We start from the raw sequence: 24,494 nt of genomic DNA, 5'->3' as shown, positions 1-24,494 counted from the left end.
ACGCATAATACAAAGAGAATATTAAAAGAGAATTCGCATTAGGCACCGTCAAAAACTAGTTTTTGCCAAGACATGACAAAATCCGGTCGAAAATTGTCAAAAACTGTTGTAATCCGTCAAAAACTGTCAAAACCTGGAGCAAGCTTCTTTTTTGACTTTGGAGACATTTTTTAAGAAACTAAATCATGCACAACACTTGTATTATATGCTACTAAAAGTATGATTTATATTATAAATCACATATGAAAAATTTTGCCAAAATTATATTTCGAATAAGATATTTAGCACTATCGTTCCATTCATTATTCATTATTGTACTATCATTATTTGCCCAAAATAAAGCGATACACCGAACAAATAATGGATCAATGCTATAAATTACAAACAATGGAATGCTATCAAGGCGCTGGAGGATTGAAGATGTTTTGCCCCAATGGTTAACTCCCAATGGCCTACGAAGGCAACTGTAGAACAATTTTCTCTCCTGACTGTACATGACTGTCTAACAGAGCATCTCCATCTCATTGGAATCTTTTCGAATCTTACCTGCTCCCTCTGTAATTCAGCAGATTTAATAAAAATGCACCACCTCAGGCTGTGTTTATCATTTTACATCGACTATGTTTATCATTTTATATCGCTTCATTGGCGTGCTAGAGACCTTTTAAGGCAATGACTTCGATCATTTCTTTTAATTGTATTTTTTTGTGTATATATTTGTTCTTGCCTTGCCATTGGAAATTTAAAAAAAATTTAACTTCTGAAATATGCTGCTTTTTAACGAACCTTACGGTGTGTTACCCATAAAAAAAGAGTGGTATTGCTAGGCTTTACCCGTTAAAGTTGAAGCAATTAAAGCCAGAAGAATCACTAATGCTTTCAATATAAGGCGGCTAAGCCCATGTCTTACTAATCTTAGTCTATTTGGGCCCGAAAAAATGTTAACGATACATATTATTATCCAGACGATTAACTTTTTCCCCTTCACATCATCCATAAATATAATTCAATAGTTATACTGGAATTTCGCAAGAGCTACTTCATCATCAAAAACATGAGCTCTATTGTAAATGCCTTATTTGTCTAATATTTTGTAATCATTTGCTTTTTGCTATATTTTCAGCTCTTTTAAGTTTATATTTATCCCTTTTAAAATGATAAAAACCTCTGTGGGATTTTAATTATCTCTGTTATTACCATTCCTGCATTTTATCCTACTGATGAAGATGTAACTATTGTGGCATTGATACGCATATGAGTTTTAAATAAATCTTTCCTATTTGTTATCTTAAAACGTTGTTTTTACTTAAATTTCATTTTGCCATAAAGAAGTACTCTTGTAATTTTATAACCCTATTCGATTAGACCCCGGAACTAACATTTGCGATAGATCCCTAGATAACATACGTGTGTGATACCTAATGATGGCAAGTGAGAAATATTTCAATTGCATTGATTTTTTTCAAATACATTTTGCTTTAACTGACTAAGATTGAACTGGTTTGACTTAATTACAAAAATTTAAAGGAGAATCGGAGATTTTGCATTGGATCTCTTGAGATTTTAGGGTCTTTTAACTAGAATTAGTAATCCCAACTTTCATAAAATAAATTTTAGGTTTAACATTCATTCTTACAATATTCTTAACAAATATATATCTTAGCGGTCTGAATACCCGTTCTTTGCACGCGGTAAAAAATAGTAAATAATCAATAAATCAACATTAATAAATGCTAGGAAATCGTGCACAAAGCTAAAAGGAATATACCGACACATTTAATAGCAAATTTCCTAATTTGTTTTCATTTATTATTATTTAAAGTTTTTCACAGCTATTTAAATTATTAGATTAAGTAAAGCACACTTTTAGAAGTTAATCTCATCAAAACGAACATAAATTATATTCAGTATTATTTGGCATTTTATCATTACTTGAGGCCAACTCATGTTATTTAAAATTTACCACAATAAATAATTTTTCCGATATTTATCACTTTCGTGAGGCCATAAAAAACTATTAAAACAGTACTATTTATTTAAAACTTATATTGGTATATTTGTTACTAAATAAAGCAGCACCCATTACCACCATACATGTAGTACCTAGTCCCAAAATTAATTGTTCAGAATTGGTGTCAATAATAGAATGGTGATTTTCTACGTTTCTTCAAAATACTTTTTTAATAAGTTTCACTCCTTTGTGTAGTACTGTTTTCATCTCAGTTATTTTATAGAAACACGTTTCAAAATTTTAAACAAATTAAACACGTTGTTTTAATTAACTTTTGAATGAAAATTTTATGTTTGAAAAGTTCCTCCTGAATACGAATAATTGAAAGTTATTTATGTAGAGATGTTTGTTTAAAACTAGTCTGTTGTGTGAAAAACATGTATAAATAAAAGTATCTTTACTTACATTCTATGCATACTCGTACATTTTATATCAATAAAGTAAATTAAATTTTACGTTAGCTCTGGTGCAAAAACATATGAGGAAAAAGTTGCTTTAACAAAGATAAACAGACTTATTTAATTTGATTTTTCCTGTTCTGCGTTATTTTCGATTCTTTTTTTTATAAATTTAAATCGATTTTTTCATTTTTAATTAAATAAGCTGACTGTTTCGGCTTAGAATCTCTTAAAGTTATTACTTTAAAAGAAAAGTTGCTGACAAGTCGGAATCTGAAGTCAAAGAAACTATGGATTAGAATTTGCTTTCAATGTTCTGTTTAAAGCTATTTCTACGATAAAGATATATTTTTCTCCTTTCGATAGTATCAACAAAAAATACATTAAATTTAAACAATAGCATGTTTGAAATAAGTTATTTAAGGCTTTGATTTTTCAGAGAATTTTATGCTTTAAATAATAAAATTGAAAGTTCATAGTTAAACTTTAGTTTCCTATATTATTTAATAGCAGTTTCAATTTATAGTCTTGAAAGCGTTCATCAAAAAATAAATAAATAAATAAATAAAAATACTTGCACTCTGATTGATAACACATTTTAACCATATAGTGTATTCCCGTTTTCCATTTTTTTGGGAAGTATACAAACATGCTTTGCATAATTTCGTATATTCTTTTCAAAGCTAGGGTAGCTTTTCAGATCTGGGGTAGTCTGTCAGTGTTTCTCCAGTGATGAAATTTGCATTCACGATAATATTTCAGACACTGACAGAAGGATGATTCATTATGGAAATTTTTTTCATTCCATATGATTTAATTCTATATTGAAAGCAATCTCTTTTAAAAAATTTTATAATTTAATTAATATATGTAGATTTGAAATAAATAATAAAAATACTTGCAATTTTTGAACAACAAATTTTGATAAAAACAATAGCGCAGTGAGAGAGTTAAATTACAGTATATACTATTATTATTTTTTTTTACAATTTTTATTTCACTGTATCTTAAAAGTTTTAAGTCAAAAAGTTTTGTATTTTTTTAAATAAAAATCAGTATTATTATTATTTTTAACCTTATAAAGTTTGACACAAAATGCATCTCAAAAGAAAACTCTCAATGGGGTCATTTAAGTTTGTAATGGTTGTATTTACTTTTTTAAAGTGGTCATGATATCATGTTTTAGCAGATAACATCAATTTAGAATGTAGAGAATGTAATAGAAAAGAATGTTTTGACCATTAGTGCTGAGAACATGTTTCGATAAGACAGAAAGTTGGCAACATTTTTCTTGTTGCTGATCTTTTAGGCTAAAAAAACATACAATAGTTTTTATCGATTTTAAAACTGAGAAAACTAAACCAAATAATCTGAAATTCAGTTCATTTGAAAGAAAAAATGTGTGGAAAATACTATCTAAAAATATTTTTTATATTAAGAACAGACTCTCAAACAATATCTAGAAAGTTTTCAGTTTTAAAAAATTATTATCTTTTCGGTGATGAAAGTGCCTTTATTTCTTTTATAACAGAGACGCCGTAGTTACACAAAAGTTTCATAGTGAAAAATCAATGAGTTTAGAACAGAAAAATAGTTATTTTGAAACTAAATAAGACTACTTTCTGCTTTTTAATACTTATAAATGTAAAAACAAAGATATAAATGTCATTTTAAGTATAATGTACTGGCAAAATTTAAATTAAATGCTTCTTACACTATGGTTTTTCTGCATATCATATAAAACAAATTTCTGTTATCAAAGATAAAATTAAGTTTGAAGCAAATAAATTTTTCACATATCTAAAATTAAAATTTTTTTTTAAATAAATAATTTTTTCATGATTTTTTTTAAATAAATAATTTTTTCATAATTTTTTCAATAATTTTAAGAGATACGAGCCACCACAAAAGTTTAGGCACACACAACACAAAAAAATTTTCCAAAAATTCTAAAAAGATACAGTAGAAAACGAAAACAATACCTACAAGATTAGAGCATAAAAAAATAAATATTCCACGAAAGTTTAAGCACACACAGCAATATTTATTTAGAGAAAACAAATACAAAATCTCAATAACTGATTTGATAAATTTTTTAATCAACTAGAACACATAGTTTTCCATTAAAAGGAAAACTATGAAAGTTTTTCCTGTTTTCTAGATCGGTGTTTTTTTTTCATTGTAGTACTGATGAGTACTGCTTTCTGTTAGTACGATATCTTAAAATATTTCAATAGATTTAGATAGGGATGAATTGGGAGGGAGTATTTTTATCTCAGAGTCATTATTTTATTTTCTAGCATTGTCTTTTTGGTAAACCTACTTCGTCACATCTAATACTTTTCTGAAAGTGTGCTTCCAACTGTGTTTTGGTTGTCAACTGTGTTTTCACGAACAGTTTAAACTCTAACATAGTTCTGCCATTGAGTAGAAAGGAATCACAAACCATAAGTGAAGCTCTACTAGGTCGTCTGCTAAGCATCACGCTTCGGCTTTTTCTTAAGGTTTCTATAGACAATCGATTTCTTATCTCTATCTAAGGCACTAACTGTTGCCAAGTGAAACACTTAAGATATTCGACTGGCTTCGGCAAGTTTTTTTAAAAATATTAATATAAAATTTAAAAAAAAACTAGTTAATATGTTTTATTATACGTAAAAACGTATAAAACTGGCAAAAATAATATTAACTAATTAATAAATTTTTTAAATTCATTTTTAGATAAAAATACGGCATTTTTTTCATATACGCTGAACACTGTAAAAAATTCTATCACCTAAAACAAAAAAATCATTTGAGAATTTCATTTTGAAGGCTATCAACTATGTTTTGAACTAATATGTTCAAAGAAAGTGTGTGTACTGAGTTAGGATCGAGACAGTTAAAAATATCAAAATTTTTTAAAAATTTCCGCACTTGTGTTCGCGAAAAAACATTACAAGAAATTTGTTTTTTTTCCTTTAGTCTGTAATTCAAAACATGTATTTTATAGTCATGAACACTCGTGAAAAATTGTAGACAATTTCTTTAAAAACAACATGAGATATCGCGTTTTAGGTGGTGTAAAATGTGAAAAAATCTGATTTTGAGATAAACGCATTTAAAGAATTAAAATCTCTAGTATGTTCAGTATTACCACCTTTCACAAAAACTGTTATAACTTGGTAAATAATGAAAGTACGAAACAAAAGTAAAATATTTTTAGAAAGCTGCGAGTTCAGGGATTCAAAATTTATAATATATTGAATTTCTAACATTTTTTCAAAGTTTTGTCAAAATCATGTTTTTACACTAGTAGGACCGTAAATTACATTGTTTTTTGTCTCCGAATGGCACATTAATCCATTCATAGCCGTATAACATGTATTTGCGGGGCCAATTTAGTCTCGCTGTTTTATGACGTATTTTAAGACGAAGAATTCGGACCAACTGGGGTCTTTTGCTGCATCTTGTTTCCTTAGTTTGTCTGCGTATCAGCTCCATTGAAAAAAATGGTCCATTTAAGTTTTGATGTCATTAGTTAAACGACTTAGGTTAGAAGCTGATTCTACTTTTCTACTGATTCTAATTCTTTATAGGTCGTCTTCCGTGGTTTCCCCCCCTCCTCATAATTGTGGTTTCGAATTATTCAAATGGAGCAATACAACTCACTTTCACCAACTTATTTTAACAAATGTTTTTGAAATAGATTGAAATTTTTTTTTAACCTTCTGACTCTAGAAATTTCTTCATGCGTGAACTGTTCTGATTTTGTCATTGAAAACAAAGGTTAAAAGTAACACCAAGTATTCATAATGACGGCTGAAAATACTAAAACTTTCTAACTTGGCGTTATTTGTTAAAAATCTGAATTCATCCAGTTCTGTCTCTACGCTTTTGAGGCAGAAAAATAGTAATTTTTTTCTGTTTTAATTTTTAGCCTATTACTTTTCAATTACTTCGAAACTTCTCATATCTGTTTATTGCACTTTCAGTAAAAACAATTAACGAAATATATGTGTTACTTCGAGTTTTGCAGAATATTTCCAAACGCGCCTAAGCATTTGTGGTTATCGTACAGTTGATTTAGTGCTTTATAGTATTGAATTACTTAATTTAAAATATTAATTATTGTATAGTAATACTTAATTTATAGTATTACTTAATTTATAATATGGATCAAATAGCTTATACAAAGATGTTAATTAGCATAAAAAGCCCATATGAGGTTAAGATACAATCAGAAACCAATCCACTGGGCTTTCTTTATACGTTTTTTATGTTAATATAATTATACGTTTTTTATGTTTATGTTTTTTATGTTTATGTTTGGATATTTATATTTGTGTTCATTCCCTCTGATGTAAATTATCAGATCAATATATACATAGAAGTAAATATAAAAATATTTCAAAATATTTTTTAAAATTTTCCATGAGTAATTTCCAGCACAAAAGAAAAAAAGAACTAGTCACAGTTGTGGTTCTTTTTCTCTGAATACTTTAAATTCGTAGATGTTGTTTATTATGCACTGATAATTTAAGTCAGACACAGCACAGGCGGTTGAACAAACTATTTAAAACAGCTTTAAATATTGTCCACTTTTTATAATTTTTTGCTTATATCTGTATAAAAATTCCATAATTTATTTGTAATTCAGAAGAAAAAAGAACCAATGCACTGTTTTTTCTCCAAGTACAATATATCGCAGATAAAAACAAATAAATATGCATGGTTATGAATATTCGGTGTCACTAACTCGTTTGGATTATTTTGTATTTTATTTGAAAGAAGCACACAAGATTCTCCTTTTTTGAAAAATGCATAAAAATAAATTGCACGTACTTCACGTCTTTTCTACAATAAAAATTCTGTTTTCTGATGAAATAAAGCATTCTGATTTTGTGAAATTCGATATCCATACATGGGAACTTCCGGAAATATATGGAAATATTTGAAACATATGTACGCCAATAAAAATTTGGTTGTGATATAGGTTTGGAAATTTTCCAATCTGAAGCCTCATAATAAATCATCCTTATGGAAGGCATTCAAAAAATGCAAAAAAAATGCATCTATGAATTTTGTTTTCTTAGAAAGATCAGAATTGAATTGATCAATTGATATTTTTTTTTACAAAAAAATAAACTATATTGGTTAAAATACTTTATTTAACTATATTGATTCATCTCTTGTATAATATTTTTTTCCATTTCCAAACAGTATTAGTTATTGAGTTTATTATGAAATTGTTTAGTTCTTAATTGTTTTTCTGTTTTTCATTAAAATGTTTTTTTTTGAGAAAAAGTATTTTGCTTTAAAGCATCAATATACAGTGAACTGAAAATTTTAGTGGAATGAATGCAATGCATCATTAAAAATTAAAATATTTAGTGAGTTCAATCGTTAGCTTCACATATTTATCTTTTTTTTCAAATTTTGAATCTACGAAGCAATCCGTAATATAGTTCATCTTTCTGACACTGGTAGTAAAGTAAGTTTTCTAATATGAGCATTTTATGTTAGATAATAATTAAAAAGGTTTTATAATAGGAGCATTCAATGTTAGATAATAATTAAACAAGTTCTCTAATATGAGCATTTTAAGTAAGATAAAAATTAAATTAGTTTTTTTACATGAGCATCGCGTGTTAGATAATAATGAAAAAAGTTTTGTGATATGAACATTCTATATTGGATAATAATTAAATAAGTTTTCTGATATGAACATTTTAAGTTAGATAATAGTCAAATAAGTTTTTTGATATGAGCATTCTATGTCAGAAAATAATTAAAAAAAGTTTATTAATATGTGCATCCTATATTACATAAGATTAAATAAGTTTTCTAAAGTTGGATAGTAATTATATACAAGAACTAATCGAGGTTGTTGAATAACATTTGGAATGCCCAGATATAGGCTGGTACAGAAAAACTACCTGGCAATTTAGGAGCCCAAATAAGTTAAGAGAACGTCATATTGCGGGAGAAACATTTCATGACAAATCCTTTTACACCTCCATTGTTATTTTAAAGTTTAAATTTTAGAGAAAAGTGATTTCAGGTGAGACTAGAGTAAATTATGATGTTTCAAATGCTGAAAACATGTTTTCAATATATCAAAATGCAAACAAATTATTGCAGATGTATTCCTAAGTAATCATCCAATAATTTTAATATTTTGATTTTTTGTTCAGCATTTGGAACTTAAGGGTTTATTCTAGGTTTATTTAAATTCACTTCTTTTGCACTTTAAATCACTTATGTAGGTGAAAGATAATTTGTGATGAAGGATTTCTCTCGCGGTATAGCTCCTCCTTTAGCTGAAAACGCCGAAACTCCGTGAAAAAAACCCCAATTTGTGTAACGCATTGCGAAATGCATACTATATTAACGCAATTCTTTCGCCAGGGCAACAATTTAACTAGATACATTATGGAAGTAACAATAAAAGTACTTTTTTTCTGCACCATATTTTAGAAATGTTTTCTGATTTCCAACTTGGTTTACTATTTGCAGTTTTTTTGTGGTAAAAGGAAACGTTACAAGTTTATTTTTTAACTTAAGTGATAAATATTTTTTACTTAAAGAAAGTAAATAAAATACTCGTATTTTCTAATATGATATAGGCTGAAAGAGAAATTTGTGAACTTTTTCGATTGTTTGAAAGTATTGCAAGAACATCAAATATAATTTATTCAAACCTTCATTACAGTATAAAAATGTTTCAATTGCGTGAAAGTATCTATAAGCATCTACACTGGGAAAAAACTATGGTGAAATTACTGTACTGTACGATTAAGTTATTTCTGATATAAATAAACCATAATTCTGGTTTACGAAACTTAGCCTATTTGTTTATTAATTTTTCCTTTTATATTCCAAAGGTTTACCAGAAATGCTATTTTTCATAAGTATAGTTCTTATTACCACACATTTTAAAAATACAAAACGGAAAAGTATTTTTAACTAAATAAATAGTTTTTATGCCGGTCTAAGTTATCATGATACAATACCAAATTTTGTCGCATTTACCAAAATTTAGCATATATTGAAAAACAATTTAATTTCGCAAATTTTTCCGAAATCAGAAAATTCTTCCATAAAAATTACCATGCGCAAAATTACCATTAGGTGTTCCCTAAGGTCTGGAAGCACGGTAAATTTTACCATACTCTGGTAGTTTTGAACATGCTTTTTTCGACAGTGTATGGAGGCTAACACTTACTTAAATTTTGCTCGAATAGAAAATTCTAAAATAAGAAAATTTACCCTCTAAATTTCCTGAAGCTTTGTAAACTTCAGGAGAGGAGGTGTAACTCACGCACCCTCGCATCATGAATCAGCTGAGAACTTTATTGTTAACCTAGTAGAAATTTAACTTAAAAATGTGATAAATACGACACCTTAAAGTTTACTTTATATTCTGAACTTTAGTTTTCAAATCGTCTATAATAAGAAAAACAAATGAGTAAAAATCATAACAATTAAGTGGATTTTTATCTTAAGGTTAGAATTGCTACTTTCATTTTATTCCATACTATAAAGTAAATATTAATCTGAAAGCATCAGATCGTAATTCTCGTTATCTTCCACTGTATGCAAGTATTAATAAAAATCTTTTTTTTCCGGTTCATCCTAGGATAGTTACGGGGCTGACTTTATCGGTTCAAAAGTTTGTGGAATCACAATATATTCCAATTTTATTAAGTACATACCTAAGCCGAATATCCCTAGGGTAACATAATTTCTGTTTTTAATCAAGAAAGCTCATTTGTTTTCACGAAGGTTTAATAGGATGAATGCTCTTGTAAATTCTTCTTATGTTTGCTAGATTCAATCGAGCATAAAATTGTATTTAATGCGAAATACTTGATTAAAGGCTGGTTGCATTCTTTTTACGATGATTCTAATTCCTGGCCAGATAGATTTGTTGAATTAATATTTCTTTTATGTTTCGTTTCAAAATTATATTTAGAGTTACTAATTTCTTCAATTTATTGCAGTGGGGAATTGATAAATTTTTAAATAAATAGTTTTTATTATTGTCGTTTATTGCAAAATAGTAACATTAAACAAAAAATTTTCAAATTTCTCCGGCTTCTTAGATTTATTTATTTCCTAGTGAATTAAAAATGCTGAACATGTTTTTTATTTTACTTTAGTAGTCTTGTTCAAAAATATGCATCATTCTGCTTAGCTTTTATTTTAATGATCATATTTGCATAAATTAACTGACCAAAAGTATCATAAAAACGCTATTTCTATGAATAAACATTCCTTTTTGCAAGATTTATATTTATGATCATTAAAATATGGGGGTAACCGCAATCATGGTTTCAATATTTTAATTAGATGAACTATAGAAAATTTGGGCCTCTGAAAGTTTATTTTATGCATGAATTTCATTTATGTATTTTGTCATCTGGAAATTTTTTAAGCAAATCATAACTATTTTTGCTCATAATTTCAAAATTCTTTTATCCGAGGAAAATCTCATAATAATCCCATAATTTTAAATAATTATTTGTAATTATTTTATTTAGTAATTGCCAAAAATTTTTTGAATTGTAAGACATAAAAATAATTTTTAATAAAACTATAATTTTAACTATATTTTATAAATTTTTAGTTGAAATTAAGATTGATAAAATGATTATTAGTTGAAAATGAATCTTTTAAATGCTTTTTTATGTTATGGGAAGTTTCAAAAACTTTACTTTAACCCTTTGGCACATAATTTTAAACATATTTTCATATATTTGTTTCATTTCTTTGCATTAATTAAGGTCAAAATAAGCAAAAAATTATGCATTTAGCATTTTAATAATTTATGGTTATGAAATACAGCATGAAATGCCGGTATCTTTTTCTGCAATTAAGGTAAAATCTTCCAAACACCTATTAATATATTTTTCTTAAATTTTACATTTATTTGCAGTTTTTTATATCTAATAGTCATTCATCTTTGAAATTTATTTAATTCACAAAATAAATTTTTGAACTTGAATATTTTTTTTCAAACTATCTTTGTTTTAGATTTTATATTTTAGTACAAATATAATTCCAATAATATAGTAGATTGTTTTTGGTACAGCAGTTTTTGGTATAGTAGTAATACTATAAGACTGCTTTGTATAATTGAAAAATATTTCTGCTGATAATTAAGTGGGGAGAAAAAAAATGTGTTAAAGAGGCATTGTGATTGATGTCCCACCTGGGCCAAAGGGTTAAGAGAACTTTTCTTTTACGTGCTTGGTCTGATTAGTCAGGATGATTATTTCCAATAAAAGATCGTTTCAGCTCTTTTCAATTTTCTCTTTTTCTATGACTTCCCGTCTTATCTTCTGGTGCATTTGTATGCTTCTAGTTAGCTAAACCCTTGATTGAAATTAACAATTCTGCATGTTTTTTCCTTTTGTTTGAATTGCTTGTTCAGAATTAGAGGCAACTTTAAATAAAGTAACTATCATTTTAATTAATGAATTGCTGAGAGCTTTATTAATTCAAAAGGCTTTATTTTTTATATTTTGACTACACAATATATTTATTTATTTTTTTAAAGTGATTTTGAGTGTAAGCATACCGGTTCTGCCGTCTCTTGCCTCATACATAGGCTCTCTAATTTTTTGAAATCCTCATACAGAAAAATTTTAGAGAATGCACCATTATTTAGATCAACTTTGAACAACTAATACTTTTAGATTTAATCCCCATTTTTCCAATGTAAGGAAAAGAATAGCTAATAATCGTAAAGGAGATAGGTATATGCTGACTACTTTACATACAATGATTATTGTTTCCAACATTAAAACTATTTACATTAAAAAAAGAAAAAAAAAAAAAAAAAAAACGTAAGATTACATCAGATGCTTCAGTATTATTTTGTACAAATACAGCACTTATGAAAATATCCTAACTTTCGTAAAGGTTTTTTTTTCAAATAATGAATACTTCTAGTTTGAGAAAATAAATATAAATGTATGTCCCAAGTAGTACACGTTCTTTGAGTCAAGGAAAAAATTCCTTCTTAATTTCATAATCATACACAATTAAAAGGTTTTTAGCTTCAATTTTGCAATTGCTGATGATATAAAGTTCCCATAACATCTTTAATATCAATAATGTGTTGGTAAGTGCTTGAATTCAAACCACTTAACCAGTAAACTTTGTAGAACAATACTCCAGTGTGAAAATATTTCGACCAAAATATCAGGTTTTTCTGTAATTATATGTCAACTAAAATATTACATTCAGTTTTTAAAATAAAAAGCAAAATATTTCCGTAACAACTAGTTGTTGATCAATTGGATCAGAGAAGAGGTAAAAGGGGTAAAAGAGGGTCAATATTTTGCATCTGCCATCTTTATTAAAATTGTTGGTGCGAGACTATCTAAACTTGTGTGGACATTAAGGCAGACTTTCTGTCTTCCACTTCGTTATCCTGATTGTTTTACCACTGCGTCAATGCAACTATTTTATATTAAATAAGAATAGTTTTAGAAAAATACAATATAATTTTCGATTTATCATTTTGAATCATAAATATTTATGAAAAGAAAAAGTTTCTTCGTACAAAAATTCTAAAAGATCTTCTAAACAAGTTAAAAGAATCGTAGAATGGAAATCAATTACATTATAAACCACAATTTAATAACTATGTCGATAAATAATGAGAAAAGTTGCGAGATAATTAAAGTAATTAATCTGATAGTTTCTCCCATAAAATTTCTATTAAATCGACTCTCTCCCATCAATAATTTTTAAGCTATGTAAACGAAGTCAATTAGGTTTTTGAGTTCAACATATCGTTACACTCAACAAATAAACTGGTGTGTCACCTTGGTCATAATCAACCAGAGGGCATGCAAGTGCAAACTAATCTCTATTTCATTATCATAAAATCGTTACCTTGAAATTTATCTAAGCATAGGAAAAGAGTTGAATATTTATCATCTAAACCAGAAAAGTTTTGCTACAGTGACTATGATTTCCATGTGATAAATTAAGTAATTAAAATTAGTTTCAAATGTAATTTTTCTTAATATAGCTTTCAAAAATTTTTTAAGAAATTTTTTTTATAATATACTAGGTTATGGTATGAATGTTACAACCATGTTATAGCAGGATATAACTAGTAACATTTCAGATAACATGCTAATTTTTATTACTTGATTATTTGTTACTTGATATTTAGTATGCTTTGACTCCCGGTGGCTGATTAATAGCGCTTCGCTCTCTCATGCCGCATGTCCTGGGTTCGATCCTCAATCCAGGCAAGATTGACTCACCCTTTCATCAATTCAGTGGATCGATGAAATGCGTACTAAGCACGTTTGGGGACTAAACATTGGGGGTTCCACGTTCGGTTGACCACTCAACCGGAATATCTGCTCCTGCACCCCAGAGCCCGAGGTCAAGAAAACTGAGATAGGCACAGCAGGCCTTGGGCCTCTATGGTCTTTCAAGCCGCTGAAACTTTATTTAATTTAGTATGTTTGGTAGTTAGATTCTAAGTTAGTATGTTACTGAGTTTGGTTAAATATGTTTTAATTCTAAATGGCGTAAATTTGTATTTTCATTTATTAGCTATTCATTTATAATAAGATTTATTAGCAAGTAATAAAGGAAAAAACTGTTATTGATGTTCAATGCCCTATTTGTAATCTCCTTATAAATAGAAATTTTGGCATTATTAGGATTATTGTCTGGGGGGACTTTCCTAATATAGATTGATACCTTTGGTATGAATTCATGAAAGCTTAACATCGATATATATTGAAATATTTTGAATGATAGTGTGATTTAAATTTTGTGGCAATTATTCAGGTTGATGACATGTTACCCCCAAAACGGCGATGCTACCCGTCCCGTTGTGAGGTTCCAAAGAATGTGTATGTTAGAAATATGGTTTACCGAACTCGTGGTGGCTCAATGCTAGAACACTGACTTCTCTTTGCAGTGACTCAGGCATGAATCCCAGCAGTGAGTGGTAAATACGAGTTCTGCTCCAGGCTTACACCGAACGCAGTACTGACATAAAATGTCCTCAGTGGTAGACGGATCATTGGTTGGAACCCTTTGATGTTGGACTAGTCCCATCAAAAAGTCTTCTACGAAGTTTGTCCCAAATGCTTGATACAGCAGTTCTATTGTTTTCTGCGTTGAGTTCAAAATTAGAAGGCTAGCGAATTAGAAAGCGCGAAAATTGATCTACTGTTCAGTTATAAAATAAGTTATTAAATAATATAAAATAATAGGGTTAACTGAATGAACTGGCTTGCACAGAATGCAGTTCTGAATCCTATCGAGATGCTCTGAGCCGAATTGAATTTTTTAATGAAGAAGTACAGTAATCGTTATAAAGCAGTGGAGTAATTTACTTGTTTCTCAAAGCCGAGTGGAATGACATATCACTCGAGGTCTGGTAAAAACAAGCACCGAAGGTGTGAGGATACAGTTTCGTGGTCTGAGACTCCATGGAGCTTCAACCAAATATATGATTTGAATAATTTTTTCCCTATCACAAGCCAAATATTTGAAATTATCCCCTTGAATCATTTAGATTCAGTTTTAGAACTTGAAGATCGGATTATTAGATCAAAAGTTATTCAGGATGGTTCATTTTTTATTTTGCGCATGTCCTTCTAAATTCACATATTGTATTTATAACAAAGGTTCTCTCACATTCGTATCGCAACAGCAAAGTAAAAAATCTAATTTGATTCTAAATATAACGAGGATGTTTTCTTAAAAGCTTCTAAACTTTTTTTGTGTTCATTTTCTTTGCTCTTTCTAGCATTTTAAAGTTTTACAAGTTTTTAATACGATTTTGATCTTTCAAATGTAATTTAATGACTACCATTACTAAATAAAATAGTATTGACAGTGAAAGAGTACAGAATCTTTTATTTTCGCTGCAAATTTTTATTGGATCAGATCATATAATGTTAGATTTTGATATTATATTAATCTATTGACCTTAAATGTAATTTTACTGGTTACCGAGGAAGTGAGGCTTGAAATGATTAACTATAATTTTAACTTATCTATATTGCATGATTGTAAAACTAACTGTAAGTCATCATATCTTTCTAGATATCCACTACCAAAAACTATAATCTTAAAAAAGTGTTGCAATTGACTAAAAAATGAAAAATCTACTTGAATAAATTTTTGATGTCATATTTGAATACGAATTGTTAAAATATGACTTTCTATTTAAACAACTTGAATATTTTTTATTATTAACGTCAGTCTGAAATTTTTGTAATAGTAATGATTGTCCTTTATAGTTCTGAAAACTATTCAATAAAGAGTTAACTAAATATTCTATAATGATTGTTGTTTGGGGATTGAAGTAATAATACCGCAATAATGTTTTTTTTTTTAACATTTTGCTTAAATGTCTAGCCAAAAACAGTTGATTGTTTATTGAAACAAATCAGACAGACCAATTTTACTCTATTAAATATATTTCCTTTCGCTAACATGAAAAATAAAGCAGTAAATTCAAAAACAATTATTCTGATAAGCGAAATACATTTTATAATATTCAGCATTTCGTATTTATTAGACTAAATCTATATTAGCACAACTTGAAATTAAATGATTAAAATAATTTATAAAAGAAAATTTATGAAGTTGGGTTTTATATTTTTAAAACAACTAAATGAATCATAAGAAAAAAAAGACATCTTTGTGTATTACAATCGTACGTGAAAAAAGTGTGTAATAACTTCATAAAGTATGATAAGAGATACATCTGAGAAAAGAAACAATTGCCTTAGATTGCAGAAATGATTTCAAACTATTTTACGAAAATGTATTATACTCAAAGTTTTACTAGATTAGAGGAATTTCTCAAATGCAGCACTATTTCTTTGGCTATTTAACTGTTCAAAAATCACTATACGGTAAATGATACATTTTAATATAAAGTGTTTTGTGATGGTGGTATTCGCGGGATTAAATTAGAAAATGATTTTTCAGCATAAATAAGAAAACATTAACTTACACTTTGAAACAAAGGTCAATCTTGTAATCAATTTACACGTTTTGCAATTTGAGACAGTTTATTAAAGATGCATATGGTATTTCAATTATAACTTTGCAATTGATGAATTTTTTGGCAATTACATTAACAAAAATGTACAGTGTGCCAAAAAAAACTAAAAAAAACAAAAACAGACCATCATGAATAATGTTTGATTTAATGATCAGATCGTCCCTTTCTAGAAATCATTCTTTGCTGTTTAAAAGGGTGACCTCAAACATGCCAATTAATTAGTGCCGACGATATTTTAAGCTAGCGAAATGAAACTCAAAGCACACCTTTAATTCAACGTATTCGAATTTCTGACTCCCAAAACATAGAGAGTATTCACAATCTGTGAAATGTGGTCCCCTTGGCTTGGTCAGGAGAACGATCCAAAGTTTGAGCCTCTTAATGCTAATTTTACTTACTGTTGATTTCGACATATTTCGAGAAATTTTTAAGTGAATTAAAAATCTTTTCCAAACAATTCTAAAACTCGTTTATCAAGATATAATTCCACGCAAAATACAAATTTTTTGTAAATATTTATTACGTTATTGAATTGTAGTTGGAAAAACTTTGAATTGTGAGGTATACAGTGTTTTTTTGCGTAATTTTAAATCAAGTAATTTTACATGGTTGAGCAAAATTGGTTGAATAGTTCCTGAGAAGTCGAATTTTAAATATGCGATTTTTTCAAAATTCGACTTCTCTGGAATTATTCATTTGATTTCGTTCAAACTTTGCATTTTGCCATGCAAAAATAAATGTTTTAAATAATGTAAATAATTGTATACCTTTCAGTTAAAACTTTCTTCTACTATTATTTAATGAAATTAAAAAAAAATTATGTATTAAAAAAATTATTTTCTGCTTGGATAAACAAATGTTACAATTGTGAGCAAAATTTTTTCAATTCGCTTAAAATTTTTTTGAGATATGACAAAATGCGCTAAAAGTAAAATTAATATTAGGGGATCAAACTTTGGATCGCTCCTGATGAAACTATGGGGACCATATTAAACAGATTGCCGCTATCTCTATAGTTTGGGTATTGTATACGTACTATCATTTATAATTTGTTCATTTAATTTAAATCATATGTAAGTTTCTAGGAGTGAGACGTTATGCAAATATTTTAAGAAATAAACTTGATTTTTTTCATTCTTTTATATTTTTTTGTTCTGTTGCAATGCATTTATTTAAATAAAATTTAAATCGTTGATCAAGGAATATTAACTCTTTTGTTTTACAGGAAATAAACATTTTTAATAGTTTAATAAGAAAATCAAATTATTTATCTTGTTTAATTGGAATATTGGAAAAAAAAAGAGTAAGCCAAATTTAAATTTTTAAAGTAAGTTAAAAAATCGCTAAAATTAATTACTTTTTTATGATAATTTTATTGTCATTATTATTTTATTACTACTTTTATTGTTATTATTATTTGCATATGCCTCCAGCATTAAACGGATTTCTGCATTCCAGAGAATCTCGGAAAACTAAATCAAACTTAATTTTACTCATATTTTTGCACTTATTTTTAATCATTTTTTTGTATTTATTATTTGTATGTGCTACCGGTAATGCATGAGCTCTAACATTTGAAGAATGATTAAAAATACAAAATAGAAAAATTGTATGCTTGTAAAAAGTAAAAAATTTTGCTAGCCTTCACCAATTGAGATAAAAATAGTTTATGGGATATACATTTTTCTGCTGTTTCAAAGAGCGATAAAGATATTTTAATTTTTCTGATATCTATGAGGGAAAACGAAAGAGGAGCATCATTTCGTTTTTGCAATTTATAAATCCTTATTTTTATAATACAATTTGCGGTTGACCTCCGGTCCAAATATCTTCTTCTGAACTAAGGTTTCAGGTGTTGAGTACTTCAAGAGAATGCGCCTTTTGTAGTTTATATGTCTCTCATACCCCTTTTTTCTTACCGAAGCAACTAACTATTAAATTAATATCCACTCTTATCAAGGATGTCAAAAGATATTGCAATTGCTTTTCTTCCTGCAAAAACTTGTTGTTAATACTTTTCTATCGTAAAAATTTTCGTCTTTCATAAAGTAGAGAGCTACGGAATTCAGTCTGCAATCTGTAGACAAAAACAGAGCACTCTAGATATTTTAAATCGGAATAGTTGGTCAAATCAAAATAATTATTTCCCTTTTTTTTAACATTTTAGTTGATACTTAAACATTAAATATGTGCATTTGCTTATAACGAATAGCATGATCTAACGACAATTTTATCTGCTATTATGAACTGTTGTTAAAACGGAATAATTGTTGTATTACGTCTAGATAAGATGTATAAGTATATTACTCTATTACTAAGTAACAGAGTAATACATTTAGTATAATTACTAAGATATTATAATTACTAAGAACGCCAGGCATTCTACAAAATGCCAGCAATTTGTGCATTATCGGTCGCATAAGCAATGCAATTGAAGCATATATAGAGTGAAAGCGCCATACGACATTTAAAAGGATAATGCACCAACAATACATCTACTGTACTCTAAAATGATGATTTAAAATGAAAAAAAAAAAAAAAACCTTTTCCATTTTATGTTTCAGCTCCTATTCACTCATTTTAAATAAAAATACTGTCGTAAAAATAATCCCTAAATAAATTGCTCTTTTCTTAATGCTTTATTCAAACAAAATATTTCGCAAAAAGGATAAAGAACAGAACCGAAACAGCTTTCGTTTTATTTATGTATATTTATAGCTATATGCGATTTTGTTTATGAGTCAGCTAACTTACACGTGTATTGTTGAGCCTCTTAAGCCCTTTTATTTTAATGGGACACTTGAGGCTCCCATTGAGCAAAAATACATAAAAATAAATTGTATTTTATTCATTCATTCTAACGATAAAAGTTCTTACAAGGAAGGAAAAATGGTGGTATCGTTTTAGCGTAATTTGACCACACAACACGACTTTATTTGTCAATATCTTCTTCCTTATGACAATCTTTATACCGATATATATGAATCTAGAAATTTTCACTTAGGATATATGGCAGTGTTGGATTTCATAGATAATTCAACCGAATAGGGTGCATTTTTCTGATGTATATACGCGGTATTGCATTAAAGGTAATACTCGTTGTAAATGAAGGAGGGCATTGTAATATTTTTGAAACGTGAAGAAAAAGAAAACAGTGTTTTGATTTGATTTTTGTGGCACGGTAAGCAAAAAGAAGCTATCAGTAAGAAGCGTACAGTAAGAAGAAAAGAAGCGAACACCTTGAATAACTTTTGGTTATAAGACCAGAATTTGAGTATACAGTTTTATAATGTTTCAAAGCCAAGCCTTAAATGTGGTAAATAATTAGCTACAGTCAATATTTTAAATTACAAAATCAGATACAAAAACATACTTCCATTGAAGAAATATACCTTTATCTTCAACGCATTAGGAATTTTGACCCTCAAATATTAGGGGTAGCAGGTAGTTGCAAAATGTAAAATAGGTTTAAATAATTAAGAGGTCGAAAGTTACCCCTTAATGTTATTCCATTGTGAACTATTACGCCTGGTTTGGCGATAATTTTCCTTCAGTTTTACTAATAACCCAGTTTTTGATTGCCATGATATCCATTGCTGTTTTTTAGACTCAATGGCGTCTCTTCCTGTTGACCACAGCGTTTGTTTACTGTTATGTGATTGGTTCTTGGTTTATTTTCATAGATATTGGCTTATTTTGAAATCGTCAAATACACGAGAGATCTCTGATAGTAAACGGTTGCTTTTTTAATTGGATATCTGCAAATGACGTCATCGTAAGTAAATCATGGCATTTGTCTATTCAAAGTCCTATCAGGTTACACACACGCGTGACGTCGCTTACACATATCCACTTAAGCCTGATTTAAATTACATGCTTAGTCATAATCACGCCACTTCTTCTGAAGTTCCTTAAGGTGAGAACAGTTTCATATAATTTTAAAGTATATAATTTTAAATAACAAAATACAAAATTTGAACAAATGGAAAAAAAAGATTTGTCTTATCAAAATATAAGCATTAACATATACGTAATAAATGGAAGAAAGCTATAACTACAATGTCGAAATGAAATAGTTTCACAACATTCACCAACATTTTTGAAACTTCACGAGCATGAAAGCCTAGTATAGAAAGAACATCTTCTGCTTAACCCAATTATGTTGTAAAAATTTTCAGCAATCACCAAAAAAATATTTACGCGATCACCGAAAATAAACAACTGAATTATACATGGAGTATACAGCACTTAGACATAAATTGTAAGTCAGTACTTTTCAATCTGTTGGAAATGAATTATTCAAAAGAAACAACCAAACATTGAACTCAAACAATGCGCCTTATCATGGGTATAAGTTTTTATTTGCCGGGTTTGCTTTTAGAGGTTTTCGTACATTCCTTTTTCTTGTAACACAAATGCGGGAAAGTGTTACTTAAAGAATTCGCACTAACAGTAGTTCTCCATAGAATATTAATACATAGATAGACTGCTTACATAGAATTAAAACCGCCTTTGATTTGACTCAAATATTTGCCTTGGCTACATGGTTCTTACAGTCCTTAACAAATTGAAAAACTAATTAAAGGAAATGCATTTTATAAATTTTTAATTCACCACTATGGTGAATATAATCAAACAAATATATCAATTCGCGAAATCTACAAAAAACAGAAATTATAATTTTTTATTTGAAGGTATTAAGAAAAAAATTATAACTTCTTTATTAGAATATTAACACCAACTTTCAAATTTATTTAATGACCGTACGAGCCCTGGATGTCAGAAATTTTCAACAAACAAGACTAAAACTTGTATAATTTTTTTGGTTTTCTATTTCTTTTTTGTCGACTAGATATAAGTTGCAAGTAAGGCGTCAAAAAGGAATAATAATAATAAAATAAAAAAACTAATAGAAATTACACTAAATGTGAGATAACGAAAATAAATACGCTAAATAAAAAAATTCAAGCAATTTCTTGTCAGAGTTCTTAATTAGCAAAAAGTTTTGTTTAAAAAATTGGCTGTTAAATGCTCAATTATGCAAGATATTTTGAGTTTATACCTCAAACTCCCTAACTTTAATTTAATCCTTTAGTTTCACCACTTAAAATGCTTATGTTTCTAAGAAATGTTTTAAATTAGAGCAACTTTTTATTTCTTTTTGTCCGCGTAGTGAGTAGAATTTGGCGACGTATTTATGGTAAAAATTACAGATTTCGATAATTTATAACTCGATAGAAATAGATACAGTAAATTTTATCCATGTTTCATTTAGCCTTAATAAATCTATTCGCATAAGAAGATTTAGACCTATTCACGAGTGACGTTTTCGGTATGTATCTTGTCAATTAAATGTAAAGGTAGAATGGTGAAAAAACTTTGCCCATTCTTTTGGACAGTAGTTTTAATACATAGTTGATGTTTCTAACAAAACTTTACCATGTACCGATGCAAATAAATTAATTCAATGCCATCAGATTAATGCTAATCTTAACTAAAAAGTAGTGCTTTGAATTTCTTTTATGGCACATTTATTTATTGATGTTTGTTCAAACGTTGAGATAATTATTTTTGATTCAGATAAAGATAAAGCAAAATATACGAAACCCACCGTCGAATCACGCCAGCATCATATATTGCAAATACTCTGCAAGACTCAATGTAGTTTATGCATAGATTTAGCACTGACTCGTCATGTAACCATCACAGAATCACGAAATGATAAGCTTGATGCCACTTAGTGAGCTGATTATCCACATTATTAGTTGTATGAATTTGCCCGATTACTAAAGTACAAACTTTCGAATACAATGTAAGTTAATGTTTAAGGTGCAGCATTGAATGGTTTCTTTTTTTAATCAAACGTGATAAAATTAAAATCTTCCTCAATTTGACTAAGGTAGTATTATGGTACGTTTAGGATCACGTTCATGGTGTTCTGTAAATAGCACCCTTAATATGCAATTTAGAAATTTAAATTTATACATATTTTTGTTGCAAGTTGTTATTAAATCCAGGGGAAAAAATACTATATCGAAAACTGAGAAACCACAGTTCCAGATGCTAGGGTCACCCCAAGAAGACCTTTGATATCCAAAGCGAAATCTATTTTAATACACCTGCCTTCATTAATTGTGATCAGTCATATTTAGATGGTGTTTTTATTATTTACTTGCTGTAGAGTTGCTCTAAAATTTATCCATTTCAAAATTTAATTTTTTTTCACATTTAAGAGAATGGTAAGTTTTTTTTGTACTGGTAATTTACTTTCAAATATTAAAATAGGCAACGAAGTCATATAATGCTTGAAATAAGGCAGATAAAAATAGTTTAAAATTAAAATATTTTCATTTTTAGCTAATGACATTTTCTGTTTTTTTTTTACATGCATTCTCAAAGCTGTGGGGAAACTAAAATTAAAATGAGCTTGATAATGCTAAAATACATAGCAAAATAAAAGAGAAAAGCATACTTTTGTTTAGTGAAGTTTAATAATGCCTTCTTTACCTTCTAATTTTGGAAATTATCGCTCTCAAAGGAATATGCCATTTTAGATATATATCACAAGCATTATTGCAAAGAATCACTGAATAAAAAACATTACATTAGTCGTTAGTAATTACTGGTTTTCGATATTGTTTGTGTGGTCAAACAATAGAAGGAAATAGAAAGAAGAAAAATCAAGCCACTTACATCAAAAATACACCCCTTTTGTTTGTTCTTACAATCTAACAAGAGTCGAGAAAAATCATATCAATTCTTGTTCCTTATTTGTGTGTTTTTGCCTGCTATTTGTTTTCTCATTCTCTCTTCAAGCTTTTATTGCTAAGATCAGGAAATCGATAGGTTTCTAACTTTCTTTCACATTTAGAAGACACAATGCATTAATGGATAATCTCATTTGTGCATCATTGCATCAACATCAAAGTGGTAATATTTCTATTATTTTTGCTACCTGTGTTAAATATTACAGTATGTTAAATATAATTCCATAGATACATTATCTTAATGTATAATGCATTTACTTAGTGCATGATGCATTGACTTATTACATTAAAGACAAATTCATATGCTTTTTTGTATTGTGCTTTTTCTTCTTTAATTTAAACCACATGTATTGTTTATTTGATTCTTTCAATACCTTTATTAACGGTTAAAAAACACTATACGGTATTAATCATACTGGGGAAAAGACAACGTTGTTAAAAAAGTTTTCTTTTCGTACAAATATGTACAAAGAGATTTTGTTGTTGTTGTTGTTTTGGATCCCCCTGGTGAATGAAAGCTTACACCAGGTCCAAAAGACTCTGTCACCTGAGAACAGCGAAAATCTTGTCCTGCTCAACCTTCAGGAGATTCCTAAACAATTAAGAAGGTGAGCAGATCTAGTGGGAAAGTAACATGTGTAAGGAGAAATTTTTTTTCCCCATTCCGAAATTTCATGCATTCCAAGTGACCACATCTGAATCTTGCCAAGGAAGATTGTTGAGTCTCGGAACAGCAACATAACAGGGTCAGGCCCGGACGCATGTAAACTCTCTTTACACACATAGTATCCCCAAGAAATTTTGAGCGCGCTGATTGGCTTTCTCGGCAACGCCATCTGTGACGTATGGCTATTTCATTCTGCCATGCTTGTTAGGGTCGCATTCATTTCATCGACAATCACTTCATCGACACACCATTTCATCGACGCCACTTCATCGACAGGCCGTTTCATCGACTAGGTCATTTCGTCGACAGGCCGTTTCCACGACAGGGTTGTTTCGTCGACAGGCCATTTCGTCGACAGGCCATTTCGTCGACAGGGTCATTTCATCGACAAGTCATTTCGTCGACAGGGTCATTTCGTCGACAAGTCATTTCGTCGACAAGTCATTTCGTCGACAAGTCATTTCGTCGACAGGGTCATTTCGTCGACAAGTCATTTCGTCGACAGGGTCATTTCGTCGACAAGTCATTTCGTCGACAGGGTCATTTCGTCGACAAGTCATTTCGTCGACAAGTCATTTCGTCAACGGGGTCATTTCGTCGACAA

Source organism: Parasteatoda tepidariorum, chromosome 2 (assembly GCF_982258835.1).
Source record: "Parasteatoda tepidariorum strain Cologne lab strain chromosome 2, Ptep-v5.0, whole genome shotgun sequence".
Lineage (NCBI taxonomy): Eukaryota > Metazoa > Arthropoda > Arachnida > Araneae > Theridiidae > Parasteatoda > Parasteatoda tepidariorum.
Note: the sequence above shows the minus strand (reverse complement) of the source record.